At 45.7% G+C, this 20,141-nt stretch overlaps 1 long non-coding RNA gene and 2 pseudogenes across 1 annotated transcript in view; 2 read left to right on the top strand and 1 right to left on the bottom strand.

Annotated features, from left to right (window-relative positions):
* The first annotated feature begins 639 nt into the window (after nt 1-639).
* Nucleotides 640-3,481, top strand: LOC109488477 (annotated as a pseudogene).
* A 3,245-nt stretch (nt 3,482-6,726) lies between these two features.
* LOC117796096 lies at nt 6,727-9,510 on the top strand (annotated as a pseudogene).
* An 8,003-nt stretch (nt 9,511-17,513) lies between these two features.
* The window catches only part of LOC117796070, a 47,304-nt gene continuing 44,676 nt past the window's right edge, over nt 17,514-20,141 (bottom strand). Inside the window, exon 3 of the long non-coding RNA XR_004620418.1 lies at nt 17,514-19,895. This is a non-coding gene — a long non-coding RNA (uncharacterized LOC117796070). The remainder of the gene's footprint in view (nt 19,896-20,141) is intronic.

Below are 20,141 nucleotides of genomic sequence, written 5' to 3'. Positions count from 1 at the left end.
GCTGTCTCTTTCCAGTCTGACTTCCCCTCTGTCACATCCCCTTCTGTACGAGGTGACAGTGGGGTGGCGGTGAACATTTTTGGGATCTGGCTAAAAGGACGTTGAGCTAAGGACACATTTATTTTTAGTTTCGTGAAATAAATGTATGTCATTCACAGCTACTTGCGTGTATTACTAGCTCGCCCAATGCAGGAAGAGCTTCCAGGAAAATAGCCTCTCATTTAACTGACTTAACTGGCATTACGACCAAAAGTGCAAGCCAGAGACGGATTCCCAATATGGACATGATCTGTGGCACCAGGACCAGAAGCGTGTGGTTAATTATGGAGGAGAAATATGGTTTGAAATATAATGAAGAAGAAGCTCATCTGCAGAATTTCTGATTCTTTCAAGCTTCCAGAGTCTCATAGTTCGATGGCGTTAAGCGCACGTGACAACTTGGACTTCAGGAGCAAAGAAAAAACTCATACTTTATGCAACTGTACAAGCCTTGCTCTGTGGGTGACATCTCAGAGAGCCTGCTGAATATTTTTGGAGGCTCAGAAGACGCAAACAAGATGGGGAAACTTTATCTAAAACGTGGGTGTGTAGTTGGTACTTTAAATTTACATTTCCCTGATGATTAATGAAGTTCGCATAATGACTGGTCATGTGTATGTCTTCCTTTGTGAGATGTTTGTTCAAGCCTTTTGCCCATTTTTAAAAAGCGGGTTCTCTTCCTCTTTATTATTGAGTTGTATAAGGTCTTCACATATTCTGATTACAAGCCCTTTGTCAGATAAATGTATTGTGAATATTTCCTTTTAGTCTGTATCTTGACTATTCATCTTCTAATGGTGCTTTTGATGAGCAAAAGGCTTATATTTTATGAAGTATTATTTATCAATTAACCGTTTCTCGGTAAGTGCATTCTCTGCCCTCTCCGGAAAATCATTGTTTATCCTAAAGTTGAATAGGTATTCCCTTGTGTTTTCTTGTAGAAGCATAATAAATTTGGCTTTTACATTGGTGTTTGATTCAGATCAAATGGATTTTGTGTTATTTGTATGAGATAGGAAGTCAAGGTTCAATTTTTTCCCCCGATTATGGATTTTCAATGGATCGAGCAGTTCTTGATGAAAAGAGTTTAATTTCCCCATTCAACTGCATTGGCACTTTTGCCTAAAATCAGTTGGCCTATTAAGTGCGGGTTTATTTCTAGATTTTCTGCTCTGTTCTGTTGATCCCTTTGTCATGCTTTATACCAAGACCACAACATCTTATTAATTGTAATTTTGAGTGTTCTTAAAATTAAGTGGCATAAAACCTCAGAATTGTTCTTTTAAACGTTATTGGGCTTTTACATGTCCTTTGAATATCCATATGTATCTAAGAATCAGTTTGTCAGTTACTGCCTCAGAAAAGCTGCTGAAATTTGATAGGGAGTGTGTGGGATGCATAGGTCAAATTTAGGGAAAACTGAAATCTTGCCAATGTTAGTCTTTGATTCCATGAATGTGGACTATCTCTCCATTTACTTGGATCTTTTAAAATGTCTCTTAGCAAAAATCTGTCATTTCGATGAGCAGATGTTGCCCAAATTTTTAAATTTATTCTTAATTACCTCATATTTTTTGCATTGGCATTTTTCTCCCAAGTTTAGGGGGAAAACATTCAGTTTTTGGCCATTAATTATAATTTTATCTATGGCTTTTCTTATTATATACCCTTTAACACTTTAATAGAGTTTGTTTATGGGGCACCTTGGGGGGTATTTAGTCAGTTAAGCATCTCTCTTTTTTTTTTTAAAGATTTTATTTATTTATTTATTTGACAGAGATAGAGACAGCCAGCGAGAGAGGGAACACAAAGCAGGGGGAGCGGGAGAAAGAAGCAGGCTCATAGCGGAGGAGCCTGATGTGGGGCTCGAGCCCATAACTCCGGGATCACGCCCTGAGCCGAAGGCAGACACTTAACCACTGTGCCACCCACGCGCCCCAAGCATCTGACTCTTGATTTCAGCTCAGGTCATGATCTCAGGTCATGATCTCAGGATCACGGGATCAAGCCCCATGTCGGGGGGAGTCTGCTGGAGATTCTCCCTCCCTCTCCTTCTACCCCTTCCTCCACACGCTCTCTCTTTCAAATAAATAAATAAATCTTTTTTAAAAAGTTTGCTTATGTTCCTAATTTGCCAAGATTTTTTAAAAAGTCCTGAATGGGTGTTGAATTTTGCCAACTCCTTTTTCTGTGTCTATTGGGATGAGATCATCATATGCTTTTCCACCTCTATTCTGTTAATTTGGTGAACGACACTGATTGATTTTTGTTTTATTATTAACATGTAATGTATTATTTGTTTCAGGGGTATACAGGTCTGTGACTCACCAGTCCTACATAACACCCAGCGCTCACTACAACACATACCCTCCCCAGTGTCCATCACCCAACCACCGCATCCCCTCACCCCCCCTCCCCTCCAGCAACCTTCAGTTTGTTTCCTGAGATTAAGAGTCTCTTATGGTCTGTCTCCCTCTCTGGTTTCGTCTCGTTTCATTCAATATTGCATTTCTGAGAAAAATTACATTTACTTTGTCATAGCATATTTTTTTAATATATTGCTGAATGTAATTTGTGAATTTTAGAAGGATTTTTGCATCTATGTTAATGAGAGATAACGGTGTGTAGTGGCTCATTTCATTTATTTCCCTTCTCTTAGGGATCGGTCCTGTGTTGCTTGTTGCCTGATGATGTTGGAGACAGTAGGTTCATATATTTTGTCTAGTTTTTCGTTGTTTATGCCAAGAAGGCTGGTCTGGTGCTAGTTACTCCATCTGGCCTGAAGTACGAAGTCTGCTCAGATTTTTAAACTCCAGCAATGTATTGCGACCTATTTGTCATTATAAATAAGGGTTCACTTTAGCACCTAATTTTGCATTTGTAATTCGGTGTCCTGTTCCTTAAGGAGGGCCCCACATTGTAGTAACTGAAGACCCCCAAACTGAATCTGTCTCTCATAAGACTACTTTCTTGAATAAAGGTAAGAGTTTATACCCTCTTCTTCGGCGCTGCCTGCAGAGGGGGCGACCATCTGTTACTTGGCATCACGGCTGCCCACAGACCTCTGGTGAAGCCCAAGGTCATTAAAAAGGGGACCAAGAAGTTCATCCGGCACCAGTCAGACTGATATGTCAAAATTAAATGCAACTGGCAGAAACCCAGGAGGGTGCACAGAAGATTCAAGGACTAGATCTTGACACCCAGATTTGGTTACGGGAGCAACAAGGAAACAAAGCCCATGCTGCCCAGTGGCTTCTGGAAGTTCCTAGTCCACAACGTGAAGGACCTTGAGATCCTGCCAATATGCAACAAATCTCACTGTGAAGAGATTGCTCACGGTGTCTCCTCCAAGACCTACAAAGCCATCGTGGAGAGAGCAGCCCAGCTGGCCATCAGAGCAGCCAATCCCAATGCCAGGTTGCACAGCGAGGAAAATGAATAGACAGTTTATGTGCATGTCGTATTTGTGTTAATGAAACCATTAAAAAGAGAGTTTATCGCACAAATAACAAAAAAAAAAAAAGAGAGAGAGAGAGCTCCATGAAAACCCAGGAGGAGGAATGAGGGCACTGCCAAGTTCGGGAAAATTCCCATATGGAAGTGTTGGAAATAGAAGCTTCTCTCTGTGACAGTATATCCACCTTGCTCTGCCTGTATCAGTCAGCTACTGATGAGAGACGACCACAGAAGCTCATGGGTATACAACAGTAACGACTTATTTCTCATCGCGTGTCGTCAGGTTGACAAGGGTGGCTCAGGTTCCGGGTGGCTGGGGAAATTCTGATCCTGGCTCATGTTCAGACTCAGGGTGCAGTGGCAGCAAAGACCCAGGGTATATTCTCTCATGACTATGTCGCAGGCTCTAAAGAGAAAATCCAAACGCAAAAGCAAATTCTAAACCTCTCCTGGGATCATGCGCACTAGCATTCCTTGAGCCAAAGCAAGTTCTGTAGCCCAACCCAAAGTAAAGGCTGGAGAATTAACTAGGGGAGGTGGGAAGAGAAAAGAAAGCGTATGATACTACCATATAGGAGCAAAGAATCAGAACCAGTAATTCAATCTGTCACACTGCCCATATGTTTCATTTGCCTCTTCTGATCACTGTATTCAAGTCTTCAGGCTGTGGACACGTCCCTAAGATTTTCCCAGCCCTCTCTACGTCACGGAAGCTTTCAGTATATTTATCCTTCTGACTAGATCTTTCCTGGAAACTTCTATTTATATCTCTTGGGAGTTACATTGACCCAGTCCATCTTTCTGAGTCAGGCTCCGTATAGCAAGGGTCCTATCAGTGGAAAGGCCACCTTGGAGTCAATCATCCATCCCTGGACCTTTGGTGGTTATCCCTGAGCAAAGAAGAGTCTGGTATTGTTTCCTGCAGAGTACGATTGGTGAGACAGCCTCAGCTAGAAGGGGGAGTTGGGCACGGACGGCATCATGACTGGCCTATCCTGTGACAGGGATCAGCACTGGGTAAATCACGAGAACTTCTGCAGCAGATTTTTTGTCGAAGATTCTTCTACCTGGGAGGAAGCAGGTGGCGGGGGCTGACAGAGGCTGGGGGATAGTGGCAGAGGATAAAGCAAAGAGTGGAGTGTACTGGTCCTTTGTGGGAAGCCTGGGGACAAGGGAGCAGATGGAGGCAAAGTGATAATTTAAAGTATCTACTCATCCATATGGCATGGGAACTAGCTCATGAGAATGGGCTACCAACGTTAAATCGTGGTGTGTCCCTCTCCATCCCTGCAGATCCTATTCAGGTAGCATTGCCCCTTCTCAAACAAAAGTGCCCAGACAAGTCATCTGTGTCAAGGTCATACAGTTAGACGTAATAGAAGCTTTCAACTCCTTTCATTTTCCAATGTGAGACCACTTAGGCAAAAGGGTCTAGAACTGTGTTGGAAAAGGTGATTCCTAAGGCTGACCTCAAAGGAGCTGAATCAAGTTCTTTACTCCTATGTCTTAGGGAAATAATGACAATAACTTCCATTCTGTAAGTACCTTCTATGCACCCAGCACCTGCTAGGCACTGGACAAGCATAATCTATAAGCCCTCACCAGAGCTTTGCAAAGCATCATCCAATTTTTCAGATGAGCTGAGGCTGAGCGAAATGACATACATCAGGAATAGAAGTGCCATCTACTATCACAGACCGAGAGCACATGGTGACCCCTTCTAGAAGCCATGACTAAGTCTCTGTCTTCTTCTGCAACCGTGGAGAGACAGTATAGGGGACATAAGCACTGGCCTGGGGAATCAAGAAGGAGGTGGCTAATTCTTGATTGAGACTGATAGTTGGTCTCTTTCTGTCCCATCCACTCCACAAAGATTCTTCTGAGGATCACCCGGACCACAGGGGGTTAAAGTACATGACAAGTTCTATCTATACAGAAAACTTAAACATTTTCCATTCTGCCATGTTATTCACAACACACACACCTTTGTCTTCCTAAACATTTTTCTGTGTTCATTTTCTTTGTGGGTAGAAGACAGGGCTAAAATCTCGCATGACTTATGAAGACATTGTGCTCACATTCACATATCCAGCTACTTCCAAGCTCCTAATATTTAGTTTCTTCAATTAAATAGACCTTTGCCACCATCCCAGGGGAAGCTACACAGTTAATTTTGTCCGTAAAAGGATCTTGAAACATTACTGGATCTGATTCTTAGATCCTTATTATTCCTTAGTAGAAAAAAATGTTTGAAACACACACACACACTTTTTAATCGCTGTTAATAGCTAATAGAAGCTTACATTCTTTAGTTCCCCAAATGATACTGCATAAAAATGTAATCTACACAATTACGCTGAGGGAACAGATTTTATTGAATTCATGACAAGAAAATAAAGTTCAAAAACATCAAGATTCTGGTCCAAGATCTATGATTGATCAGTAGCAGATTGGGGACTTGAACACAGATTGGTCAAGTTCTGAACCCCAACCTCATTTCTGGATGACTTCCTGGCTCTCAGAAAAAGAGAGGGGGTAGTCATTGGCGAGGAGTGAGTGATAGGCTTTCTGCACACATTTATTGCTCAAATACCCAAAGCAATGGACCTGCCCACTGAGTTTTCTGGAAGGAAGTGAGATAGGAAAGAACTGTTGCCCAGTTCTGGTGGCCAAGCCAACATCTACCCAGAGCGCCCCATTGAAGTTGAGTTCACGCATGTCCTTAATGCTGAGGCAGAGTCTTAGAACTTCAGAATCCAAAGTTCTACAGCGGAGTCTCCAGAAAGAATAACATTAACTCCTCAGAACTAAATACAAAGTTACCAAAGAAAAAACGTGGCCAACCTGGGTCAGATAATGACCTCAGAGGCTGGGACGATAGGGGCTCGGATAGTAAGAAGGGAGGAGGGTGACAAGAGCACAGCAAGGGTGACAAGAGCACAACAGTGCTGTGGGTGTCTCCTAACTCCTGTTCTAAGAATTATTAATACAAGTCTCGTTGGGAGCTGACTAAAGGGTTAGGTAAGCTATCCATGTATGGACTCCTAGTGAAATCCACATGTTTCTTCTGGAATATGCAGGTTTGTGAAGAGGGGTCTGAAGTTGACCTTTCCTGGGCCGGAGGTCCCACAGATTGAGTGACGTACAGGCATCTCAGAAGCTTGGATTCGTAGCTGGTCCACACCAATGGATCATCGGTCTGTACCTTTGGCCTTTCTGATGAAGAGAAAGATGGCAGCTTTCGGGTAGGGAAGATCGGAGGAGTGAACTTTGGATCTTGCCAGAATTAAGGCTGACCCACCTCTCTGCTTGTTCTAACTTTGATTCCTTTAGTCCCAATGAGCCAGATACTAGTTAAAGACATTCTCCTTTTATTTCTTTACTAACTGTAATGCTTAGGGCTGTTCCGCTGTTACCCCGTGGCTTCATGCCCTTGGCTGGGAGGCGAGATGCTTCTACTGTCTGAACAGGACATTGAGTTGTGCTGTCCTCTCAGTGACGAGGGAAGGCAACAGAGTTGAACATCCAGCCTTTAAGGTCCAGTGTACGTACCCGGCAGGCTGCGGTCCCAGGCAGGGAGGTGTGCCGACCCTGGNGGTTCAATTTTTTCCCCCGATTATGGATTTTCAATGGATCGAGCAGTTCTTGATGAAAAGAGTTTAATTTCCCCATTCAACTGCATTGGCACTTTTGCCTAAAATCAGTTGGCCTATTAAGTGCGGGTTTATTTCTAGATTTTCTGCTCTGTTCTGTTGATCCCTTTGTCATGCTTTATACCAAGACCACAACATCTTATTAATTGTAATTTTGAGTGTTCTTAAAATTAAGTGGCATAAAACCTCAGAATTGTTCTTTTAAACGTTATTGGGCTTTTACATGTCCTTTGAATATCCATATGTATCTAAGAATCAGTTTGTCAGTTACTGCCTCAGAAAAGCTGCTGAAATTTGATAGGGAGTGTGTGGGATGCATAGGTCAAATTTAGGGAAAACTGAAATCTTGCCAATGTTAGTCTTTGATTCCATGAATGTGGACTATCTCTCCATTTACTTGGATCTTTTAAAATGTCTCTTAGCAAAAATCTGTCATTTCGATGAGCAGATGTTGCCCAAATTTTTAAATTTATTCTTAATTACCTCATATTTTTTGCATTGGCATTTTTCTCCCAAGTTTAGGGGGAAAACATTCAGTTTTTGGCCATTAATTATAATTTTATCTATGGCTTTTCTTATTATATACCCTTTAACACTTTAATAGAGTTTGTTTATGGGGCACCTTGGGGGGTATTTAGTCAGTTAAGCATCTCTCTTTTTTTTTTTAAAGATTTTATTTATTTATTTATTTGACAGAGATAGAGACAGCCAGCGAGAGAGGGAACACAAGCAGGGGGAGCGGGAGAGGAAGAAGCAGGCTCATAGCGGAGGAGCCTGATGTGGGGCTCGAGCCCATAACTCCGGGATCACGCCCTGAGCCGAAGGCAGACACTTAACCGCTGTGCCACCCACGCGCCCCAAGCATCTGACTCTTGATTTCAGCTCAGGTCATGATCTCAGGTCATGATCTCAGGATCACGGGATCAAGCCCCATGTCGGGGGGAGTCTGCTGGAGATTCTCCCTCCCTCTCCTTCTACCCCTTCCTCCACACGCTCTCTCTTTCAAATAAATAAATAAATCTTTTTTAAAAAGTTTGCTTATGTTCCTAATTTGCCAAGATTTTTTAAAAAGTCCTGAATGGGTGTTGAATTTTGCCAACTCCTTTTTCTGTGTCTATTGGGATGAGATCATCATATGCTTTTCCACCTCTATTCTGTTAATTTGGTGAACGACACTGATTGATTTTTGTTTTATTATTAACATGTAATGTATTATTTGTTTCAGGGGTATACAGGTCTGTGACTCACCAGTCCTACATAACACCCAGCGCTCACTACAACACATACCCTCCCCAGTGTCCATCACCCAACCACCGCATCCCCTCACCCCCCCTCCCCTCCAGCAACCTTCAGTTTGTTTCCTGAGATTAAGAGTCTCTTATGGTCTGTCTCCCTCTCTGGTTTCGTCTCGTTTCATTCAATATTGCATTTCTGAGAAAAATTACATTTACTTTGTCATAGCATATTTTTTTAATATATTGCTGAATGTAATTTGTGAATTTTAGAAGGATTTTTGCATCTATGTTAATGAGAGATAACGGTGTGTAGTGGCTCATTTCATTTATTTCCCTTCTCTTAGGGATCGGTCCTGTGTTGCTTGTTGCCTGATGATGTTGGAGACAGTAGGTTCATATATTTTGTCTAGTTTTTCGTTGTTTATGCCAAGAAGGCTGGTCTGGTGCTAGTTACTCCATCTGGCCTGAAGTACGAAGTCTGCTCAGATTTTTAAACTCCAGCAATGTATTGCGACCTATTTGTCATTATAAATAAGGGTTCACTTTAGCACCTAATTTTGCATTTGTAATTCGGTGTCCTGTTCCTTAAGGAGGGCCCCACATTGTAGTAACTGAAGACCCCCAAACTGAATCTGTCTCTCATAAGACTACTTTCTTGAATAAAGGTAAGAGTTTATACCCTCTTCTTCGGCGCTGCCTGCAGAGGGGGCGACCATCTGTTACTTGGCATCACGGCTGCCCACAGACCTCTGGTGAAGCCCAAGGTCATTAAAAAGGGGACCAAGAAGTTCATCCGGCACCAGTCAGACTGATATGTCAAAATTAAATGCAACTGGCAGAAACCCAGGAGGGTGCACAGAAGATTCAAGGACTAGATCTTGACACCCAGATTTGGTTACGGGAGCAACAAGGAAACAAAGCCCATGCTGCCCAGTGGCTTCTGGAAGTTCCTAGTCCACAACGTGAAGGACCTTGAGATCCTGCCAATATGCAACAAATCTCACTGTGAAGAGATTGCTCACGGTGTCTCCTCCAACACCTACAAAGCCATCGTGGAGAGAGCAGCCCAGCTGGCCATCAGAGCAGCCAATCCCAATGCCAGGTTGCACAGCGAGGAAAATGAATAGACAGTTTATGTGCATGTCGTATTTGTGTTAATGAAACCATTAAAAAGAGAGTTTATCGCACAAATAAAAAAAAAAAAAAAAGAAAAAGAGAGAGCTCCATGAAAACCCAGGAGGAGGAATGAGGGCACTGCCAAGTTCGGGAAAATTCCCATATGGAAGTGTTGGAAATAGAAGCTTCTCTCTGTGACAGTATATCCACCTTGCTCTGCCTGTATCAGTCAGCTACTGATGAGAGACGACCACAGAAGCTCATGGGTATACAACAGTAACGACTTATTTCTCATCGCGTGTCGTCAGGTTGACAAGGGTGGCTCAGGTTCCGGGTGGCTGGGGAAATTCTGATCCTGGCTCATGTTCAGACTCAGGGTGCAGTGGCAGCAAAGACCCAGGGTATATTGTCTCATGACTATGTCGCAGGCTCTAAAGAGAAAATCCAAACGCAAAACCAAATTCTAAACCTCTCCTGGGATCATGCGCACTAGCATTCCTTGAGCCAAAGCAAGTTCTGTAGCCCAACCCAAAGTAAAGGCTGGAGAATTAACTAGGGGAGGTGGGAAGAGAAAAGAAAGCGTATGATACTACCATATAGGAGCAAAGAATCAGAACCAGTAATTCAATCTGTCACACTGCCCATATGTTTCATTTGCCTCTTCTGATCACTGTATTCAAGTCTTCAGGCTGTGGACACGTCCCTAAGATTTTCCCAGCCCTCTCTACGTCACAGAAGCTTTCAGTATATTTATCCTTCTGACTAGATCTTTCCTGGAAACTTCTATTTATATCTCTTGGGAGTTACATTGACCCAGTCCATCTTTCTGAGTCAGGCTCCGTATAGCAAGGGTCCTATCAGTGGAAAGGCCACCTTGGAGTCAATCATCCATCCCTGGACCTTTGGTGGTTATCCCTGAGCAAAGAAGAGTCTGGTATTGTTTCCTGCAGAGTACGATTGGTGAGACAGCCTCAGCTAGAAGGGGGAGTTGGGCACGGACGGCATCATGACTGGCCTATCCTGTGACAGGGATCAGCACTGGGTAAATCACGAGAACTTCTGCAGCAGATTTTTTGTCGAAGATTCTTCTACCTGGGAGGAAGCAGGTGGCGGGGGCTGACAGAGGCTGGGGGATAGTGGCAGAGGATAAAGCAAAGAGTGGAGTGTACTGGTCCTTTGTGGGAAGCCTGGGGACAAGGGAGCAGATGGAGGCAAAGTGATAATTTAAAGTATCTACTCATCCATATGGCATGGGAACTAGCTCATGAGAATGGGCTACCAACGTTAAATCGTGGTGTGTCCCTCTCCATCCCTGCAGATCCTATTCAGGTAGCATTGCCCCTTCTCAAACAAAAGTGCCCAGACAAGTCATCTGTGTCAAGGTCATACAGTTAGACGTAATAGAAGCTTTCAACTCCTTTCATTTTCCAATGTGAGACCACTTAGGCAAAAGGGTCTAGAACTGTGTTGGAAAAGGTGATTCCTAAGGCTGACCTCAAAGGAGCTGAATCAAGTTCTTTACTCCTATGTCTTAGGGAAATAATGACAATAACTTCCATTCTGTAAGTACCTTCTATGCACCCAGCACCTGCTAGGCACTGGACAAGCATAATCTATAAGCCCTCACCAGAGCTTTGCAAAGCATCATCCAATTTTTCAGATGAGCTGAGGCTGAGCGAAATGACATACATCAGGAATAGAAGTGCCATCTACTATCACAGACCGAGAGCACATGGTGACCCCTTCTAGAAGCCATGACTAAGTCTCTGTCTTCTTCTGCAACCGTGGAGAGACAGTATAGGGGACATAAGCACTGGCCTGGGGAATCAAGAAGGAGGTGGCTAATTCTTGATTGAGACTGATAGTTGGTCTCTTTCTGTCCCATCCACTCCACAAAGATTCTTCTGAGGATCACCCGGACCACAGGGGGTTAAAGTACATGACAAGTTCTATCTATACAGAAAACTTAAACATTTTCCATTCTGCCATGTTATTCACAACACACACACCTTTGTCTTCCTAAACATTTTTCTGTGTTCATTTTCTTTGTGGGTAGAAGACAGGGCTAAAATCTCGCATGACTTATGAAGACATTGTGCTCACATTCACATATCCAGCTACTTCCAAGCTCCTAATATTTAGTTTCTTCAATTAAATAGACCTTTGCCACCATCCCAGGGGAAGCTACACAGTTAATTTTGTCCGTAAAAGGATCTTGAAACATTACTGGATCTGATTCTTAGATCCTTATTATTCCTTAGTAGAAAAAAATGTTTGAAACACACACACACACTTTTTAATCGCTGTTAATAGCTAATAGAAGCTTACATTCTTTAGTTCCCCAAATGATACTGCATAAAAATGTAATCTACACAATTACGCTGAGGGAACAGATTTATTGAATTCATGACAAGAAAATAAAGTTCAAAAACATCAAGATTCTGGTCCAAGATCTATGATTGATCAGTAGCAGATTGGGGACTTGAACACAGATTGGTCAAGTTCTGAACCCCAACCTCATTTCTGGATGACTTCCTGGCTCTCAGAAAAAGAGAGGGGGTAGTCATTGGCGAGGAGTGAGTGATAGGCTTTCTGCACACATTTATTGCTCAAATACCCAAAGCAATGGACCTGCCCACTGAGTTTTCTGGAAGGAAGTGAGATAGGAAAGAACTGTTGCCCAGTTCTGGTGGCCAAGCCAACATCTACCCAGAGCGCCCCATTGAAGTTGAGTTCACGCATGTCCTTAATGCTGAGGCAGAGTCTTAGAACTTCAGAATCCAAAGTTCTACAGCGGAGTCTCCAGAAAGAATAACATTAACTCCTCAGAACTAAATACAAAGTTACCAAAGAAAAAACGTGGCCAACCTGGGTCAGATAATGACCTCAGAGGCTGGGACGATAGGGGCTCGGATAGTAAGAAGGGAGGAGGGTGACAAGAGCACAGCAAGGGTGACAAGAGCACAACAGTGCTGTGGGTGTCTCCTAACTCCTGTTCTAAGAATTATTAATACAAGTCTCGTTGGGAGCTGACTAAAGGGTTAGGTAAGCTATCCATGTATGGACTCCTAGTGAAATCCACATGTTTCTTCTGGAATATGCAGGTTTGTGAAGAGGGGTCTGAAGTTGACCTTTCCTGGGCCGGAGGTCCCACAGATTGAGTGACGTACAGGCATCTCAGAAGCTTGGATTCGTAGCTGGTCCACACCAATGGATCATCGGTCTGTACCTTTGGCCTTTCTGATGAAGAGAAAGATGGCAGCTTTCGGGTAGGGAAGATCGGAGGAGTGAACTTTGGATCTTGCCAGAATTAAGGCTGACCCACCTCTCTGCTTGTTCTAACTTTGATTCCTTTAGTCCCAATGAGCCAGATACTAGTTAAAGACATTCTCCTTTTATTTCTTTACTAACTGTAATGCTTAGGGCTGTTCCGCTGTTACCCCGTGGCTTCATGCCCTTGGCTGGGAGGCGAGATGCTTCTACTGTCTGAACAGGACATTGAGTTGTGCTGTCCTCTCAGTGACGAGGGAAGGCAACAGAGTTGAACATCCAGCCTTTAAGGTCCAGTGTACGTACCCGGCAGGCTGCGGTCCCAGGCAGGGAGGTGTGCCGACCCTGGATTACTCTGCTGTGGAGGCCTCCGATCTGACTCCTATTCTGCAGAATTCCCCCATTATTGTCTAACAAGCATGCCTCTTAACAGAGTCTTGTAGGGGAAAGTTTAGCTCTTTTATGATCTTGTTTCTCACAGCAATATGTTTTCTTCCGGAAGCATGCACCATTTTGTGTAACTTGTTTACGAACAATGGAAAATATCAGCACTCTGTTCATTCCATCTGCTTCCCGTGAGAGGGAAGAATCGTTATGTGTTGATGTCAGACAGTTCCCCCGGCCCACAAAGGGTCTTGCTAGGGGTGTCCCATCATAGAAATTCTGCCTTTAGGGAGGCAGAAGNGATTACTCTGCTGTGGAGGCCTCCGATCTGACTCCTATTCTGCAGAATTCCCCCATTATTGTCTAACAAGCATGCCTCTTAACAGAGTCTTGTAGGGGAAAGTTTAGCTCTTTTATGATCTTGTTTCTCACAGCAATATGTTTTCTTCCGGAAGCATGCACCATTTTGTGTAACTTGTTTACGAACAATGGAAAATATCAGCACTCTGTTCATTCCATCTGCTTCCCGTGAGAGGGAAGAATCGTTATGTGTTGATGTCAGACAGTTCCCCCGGCCCACAAAGGGTCTTGCTAGGGGTGTCCCATCATAGAAATTCTGCCTTTAGGGAGGCAGAAGCAGGGTCTTCTAGGAGAGCACTCTCAGAGGAAGAATCAGGAATGTGGTCTCTGGAACCTTCTCTTCCCAACATGTGGCATTATGGAAGCCAGTCTGGGCTCCTGAAGTAGCTATCTGGAAAGAGCTTACACGGCAGATGGGATTGTTGCTGCAAAGAACAAGGACACAAGGAGGCCGTGGGTGTGCTGATGCATTCTGCAGACACCTGATGGGAAGAGAGACCCCCTAAGACCAAGCATGGCTGATAGCAGTGTTCACAGGAAAGTGGACTGAAGCCCGGGTGCTAAGAGGAGAGAGAGGAAAGGAGAGAGGGAAGAAAGACGGAGAAAGAGAAATAGGGGCAGAGGGAGGTGGGAGGTGGGGAGAGAGACAGTGAGAGACAGACACTCTAACTTTTTGTGATTTGCCATCGGGGAACGTATACAGTGGCGCCAAGACAGCACACCTGTTCTCCCAGGCATTCTGCTCAGAGCTCTATCTGCATTCTCATTTGACTTTCCCAAATGACCTGGGGATCCGGGTGTTACTGCCAGGTTTCGGCAGATGGGAAGAATGAGAGGCCCGTCTAAGACCAGCAGTATCCCCTGTGTCCCGGGGTCCCGGCCCGGGTCATCATCCTGGGTTCCAGCTGCACCCACACCTGCAAATAGGCCTCATCAACGGGGAGTCTCTCTGAAGACTCGGGCCGGGCTCCACCCTGGAGCTGAGATCTGAGAAGGGGTGTATGTCTCCTGAGCACCCAGGCAATTCCCACCATCACTTTAGTTTGGGGAAAGTGACTTCTCCAGATAACTGTCCTGGAAGCTGTTGTGAGGGATCCCACTGACACCACTCGAAGGAGCCCTCCCCGAATGCTCGGGCTGCTTTAAGGAGAAGGCTGAGTGGTTCATAGCAAACACTGCCAACCACCTAAAGGTCCAACAGTAAGAAAACAGGGACATCAGTGATGGTACATCTAAACAACAGAATCCCAAATTCGTAGATATGCAAGCATATTCCTGATTGTTAATGACAAAATATCAGGGAGCAGAGTTCACAGCGGGGTACCATTTGTGTAAATTATAATAGCCCACCCACTCACAAGGAAGTGTCTGAATGGCTGTGGAGGATGGCCATCCAGGAGGCCTTTGGACCCAGCAAGTAAGAGAAACGAGGGAAGTTGTCCATTATAACAGGGAGTGGGGGGACAATGACCTGAAGAGTGCCTTGTCTCAAGGCAACAACATTTTAATATTCCAAGGAAAATGGTCTCACCCAACAGATGTGCCTGCCACCTGGGTCTAGAATATATGCACTAAATATCAACTTGATTCTGGGGGATGGTATCTGGAGATTTTTTTTTTAATTATAAAGAATTTTTTGGGGGTGCCTGGGTGGCTCAGGCTTTAAGCGTCTGCCTTCGGCTCAGGTCATGATCCCGGTCCTGGGATCAAGCCCCACATCAGGCTCCCTGCTCAGCGGGAAGCCTGCTTCTCCCTCTCACACTCCGCTTGCTTATGTTCCCTCTCTCGCTGTCTCTGTCAAATAAATAAATAAAAAATCTTAAAAAAGATTATAAAGAATTTTTGAAAAGTGTTTATTATTTTCAACTGTGACCATGCATGTGTGATTCATGACAAGACAGAATGAAAAACAGGCCCCTTCTGGCATAGAGCCCTCTCTCAGCCCTCCCTGCAGGAGGTGGGGGTTAGGATGGCACACTCCAGAGGAAAAGAGGGGGCAGAGCTCAGGATTCTCTGATAAGCCATTCACTTTACATAGAGATCACAGAAATGCATTGGGAAAAGGCACTGTGGTGTGGCCAATATCCAGGAAGCTATTTGATTTTTACTTATTTTTTTCAGATGTAGTGTTCAATAATTCATCAGTTGCATATTACACCCGGTGCTCATTACATCATGTGCCCTCCTTAAGGCCCATCACCCAGTTACCCCATTCCCCCCACCCACCTCCCCTCCAGCAAACCTCCGTTTGTTTCCTAGAGTGAAGAGCCTCTCATGGTTTGTCTCCCTCTCCAATGACTTCTCATTCAGTTTTTCCTCGCGTCCCCCATGATCCTCTGCGCGGTTTCTTATATTCCACGTAGGAGTGAAACCATATGATAATTGTCTTTCTCTGATTGATTTATTTCGCTCAGCATAATACCCTCCAGTCCAAAACTAAAATATGAAGCTCTTTCAAAAAGAAAAAAGTCTCTATGAGCTTTCTTTCCCCAGACTTCCCTTGACATCTCTGGACTCCCGAGCTATGTGACCTGGGGACTTGATCCTGCCTTGGTTTCAGTTGGCTTATGAGTTTAAAAAAAAGGGGGGGGGGGAATTTTAGGGAACGGGTCTCTTGATCCTGTCCCTTCCCCCATCCTGCAGAATCAGTGGGACCCGAAGCCCGATCTCTGCCTTCAAGGGGTCTGGGTCCCTTACACTGAACCTCAAGGTCTTTGAGGCACACTGTCCCCTCCCCTGGACCTCAGGCTCTCCAGGCTCTTTCTTTGGGGGTCTCCATGCCATTCTTGGGCTGCATGGGGGAAGGCAGCAGTCCCCAGAACTTCGGCCCAGCACCTTGCCGGCTGAGCTCACAGTCCTTGGGCTCCTTGCCAAGTAACTCACCTTGCTGGTCACTTTCTGCCTCAGTTGAATGGAGTAAACATAGCCACCGGATGCAATTTGGGGGCCATTATCGCCCCAGTTTCCAGGGGAGGAACACCAGGGATCATAGAATTGGGGTGGAGTGCCCACGTATAAGAGCCCAAAATGGGATTCAGGCCACAGGCAAGCATTCTGCAGCTCCAAACCCCTGCTTCCAGGACCGAGCTTTCTGAGTGTTCTCCCCAGGGCAGAAGTGAGAGGCATCGGTTCAGCTGTGCTGCCCGGGGCCAGCTGCGCTGAGATCAGGAAGCGGCAGGGCCCGTGGGAAGCAGTGAGCTCTGAGCCCGAACGGGCCACACGCCCGCGGAGCTCACCCGCAGCCTGGGCCATGCAAGGTGCTGACGGGCGCGGATACGGAGCCAGAAGGCCTGACTGTACTGGCTCCCCACCGTGCAAACTTGGAACAACCCATCAGGCTTCTTGAGAGCCTTTTCCTCCAGCTTGTCAAATGGGGATAAGCACACGCATCTCCCGGGGCGGGCCCCGCAGGATGGGTGCAACGTGCTGGGGGGAGCATGGGCCCTGCTGCGGCTGGGGTTACAGCTACACTTCCCAAGGCTGGGCTCCGTGCCCTTAAGACGCTGAGGACCCAGGTGAGGGCCCAGGGCCATTGGCAGCCTCTCCCTTCCCAATTTCCGGGAAGACACCTCCAGATCCTCAGGGAAGCTTCGCGTATGCCCCGTGTGTGTTCCTGGGTTCTGCTAAGTGACAGTGAAAATAAGACCATGCATGCCAGAGACCCAGGAGGGGGCCGCCCCTCGGCCCCGCTCAAGCATTGACCAGGCAGCTTTATTTCCAGGCTGTGGATTAAAATGACCTAGAAGAACCATCGAGAGGCGGCCAGAGGGTTGGAAGGGCAGTTGTTCCCCTCAATAAATTTTCAATTAGTAGACTTGAAAAATCACTGGGGCTTCTACGGTGCAAACAAAACAGTCTCTGCTGAAAAGAGTCACATTCAGGGTTTTTTAAATGTGTTTCTAAAATAAAATAAAAGATAAGTATAGACAAAGGAATGACAATGAAGTTTTAAAATACCACGATGTTAAAAAAAAGACGATAGTTTTTTTTTTTATCCATTGCACCTTTATTGTTTACTCTGTTCACTGTTCAGAATTTTCACACAGTCTTTCTAGAATCACAAAGAACCTAGTAGATAGCTCCCTCCCCGACATCCCGCTTGATTTCTAACCAGCCTCCTCTGGTCCCTCGTCTTCATTTGTATGACATTCTGTCAGTGTCCAAGGAGTTCCCAAGGGTTATTTATTTTTATGGAGGAGCAGGGAGGGAGGTGTGCAGAGCTGGCCCTTAGCAAAGCCCTTTCCTGCACCTTCCCCTCCTGTGCATTTCCTCTCTCTCCAGCCCCGGCTGGGCTAAGGAATTCGTCAGATCAGGGGTTTCAGCCACATGATCTCTCTGAGCCCTCTTTTCTTCTACGATGCTGGGAAAAGACCCCCCCATCTCACAGGGTTACAGGGGGAATTCAGTGACCTAAGGAATATAAAGTGCCTGGCACGGTGCCTGGCACGCAGTGTGCCCTAAATGCATGTCTACGTCCTTCCAGTAGGGAAGAGAAGACACCGGATGAATAATGTCAGAGCCAGGTGCTCAGGGGCATCTGCTTTATAAAAGAACCTGGTCCCTTAGAAGAGCACAAGAAATGACTCTCTAATGGTGGAATTTCAGATACCACAACAAGGGGAGGGAGAGATCTGGCGGTTAGAGACCTGTTAGGCGTCATTTGAACCCAACGAGGCAAGTCGCTGCTTCTTTCGTCCACAGACAAGTCTGGCACTAGCAAAAGGAATTGTGACCCTCTTTGTCACCACCAGGCAAAGGCCCGTCTCAGGGAGCTGGGGAAGAGGGTAAATTTATATATATTCACCCATCCCTACCAGGGAAGAAGTAGCTTCTCGTGGGTGTAAACCAGGAACTTTAAGAAGCACAGCAATCTCTTAGGGGTGATTGTTCTGTCCCCTTCTTGTCACCTGCCACAGGGGTGTCCTTGCAGCTTGGAACACCTAGTTGAGCGCTCACAGTGGGGAGTGAATCCCCATGCCATTTACACCTCACAGACTTTGACAAAGGTCCCAGGCAGCTCACTAAGGAAGGAATTATGCGCCTGTGCTGGCTTCTACCCCTCTGGTCTCCCTATCTTGCACGGCATGTGGCCAGTAAAATAAAAATCTGATCAACGAATGGTCACAAGCATGAAATATAAATGCTGCCAAGAAGAAGCTGAAATATTCCATCCTAGCATTGATCTGTAAGTACAACTGCCCTCTCTCCTTCCGTGATAGTCCTTTTTACAGTTCTTTGAAGCTGATCTATCACTCAGCCCTTGTTCATGCAAAATTCTCAATAACGATATGGTGCAACTAAGGTCTCCATGCCCACGATTGGTTTAGATCTCCCATAGAACAACAAAAAGCCGCTCACCGGACAATCTTAAAACATGCATCGACCAGGACCATGGCTGGTATTATGGGAAAATGTCCTCCAGACCAAAAAGGGGGAGAGAGAGAGAGGGAGAAAGTGAGAGAGAGAGAGAGAGAGAAGGTAAAAGATGGAAGATGCTCAAAGCAGGACTTGAAAGGCTATACCACAGAACACCTGCAGTCTACGGGGCGAAGCAGATAAAACCAAAGAAGGCTCTAAACTCCAAGAGCGCCTCTCCAAATATTTGGTTCATGCTAAAAAATAGAGCACATTTATTAAAAATATATATTTATAAACCTCGATATGAACAGATACACACGTCAAGCCAATGAAAAAAGAAAAATAAGTTATCTCCCCAGTATCAAATAGTTAGACACTTTTGATGGATGGGATGTCTGTCAAAGGGCTGCCTATAGTTTTTCGTGGTGAACGGCTCGGCGAGTGGAGGCCAAGCGCCTGTCCCGGGAGACGCGCCCACGAGCCGTGCTGGTCTGTTCCTCTTTCCCGAGGCGTGAGATCCATCAGAGATCCGGGATCGTGAGTTTCCGCACCCGTCTGCGCGCCGCCGGCGTCAAAGGCTGGTCTTCCGGGCCCCGGGCCAAAGACGCTGAGTTCCTGGTTGTGTGAATGAGTTTTGTTGGATTCATTGTGCTTTAGTCTTCTCCCAGCAGCAGGACTGGTGTTTGTGTGACCTTGTATAAAGTTCGAAGGTGCGTTTGCTCGAGCAGCGTGTAGGTCAAGCCTGCTTGTTGGCGCAACGTCTGATCACAGATCTGTGGACACACCGGACTCCCGTCTTTCGGCCACCCCTGAGGCCTCCAAGCGCCCTCCGCGCCATTCACAGAGTGGTGTATATGTATACAAATATAATAACAATCAGGTTCAGAATGGTCCCGATAATCCCCAGCATCGCCAAGACACTCTCTTCCTTACTCTCTCTCTCCTGGCCTTCTCTGTCCTCCTCATTTCCGCTCGTGATTACCATCTTGGTGGCAAATGTCTTTATCTTCCGCCCCAGGCTAACCTGTAACGGGAAAGAAGCAGCACAAGAGATTATCGGTTACTAGCCGCGCCCCCTAGCGGGGCAGACCCGGTGCGGGAGGCGAGACCATGCCTGGGCACTAGAGCGGGTGTGGGAGTGAAAAATCCCCCTCGGATCCAATCTCCGGACACACCGCTCTGGGCTGCAGAGAAAGAGCATCTCAAGGAGGACTGGACTGTCCTGACACTGCCAGGAAGAAATCAGCTGGGAGGGGTCCAGTCGGGGGGC

The sequence above is a fragment of the Ailuropoda melanoleuca genome, chromosome 14, assembly GCF_002007445.2.
Source record: "Ailuropoda melanoleuca isolate Jingjing chromosome 14, ASM200744v2, whole genome shotgun sequence".
Taxonomy (NCBI): Eukaryota; Metazoa; Chordata; class Mammalia; order Carnivora; family Ursidae; genus Ailuropoda; species Ailuropoda melanoleuca.
This window is presented reverse-complemented; position numbering and strand designations above follow the sequence as displayed.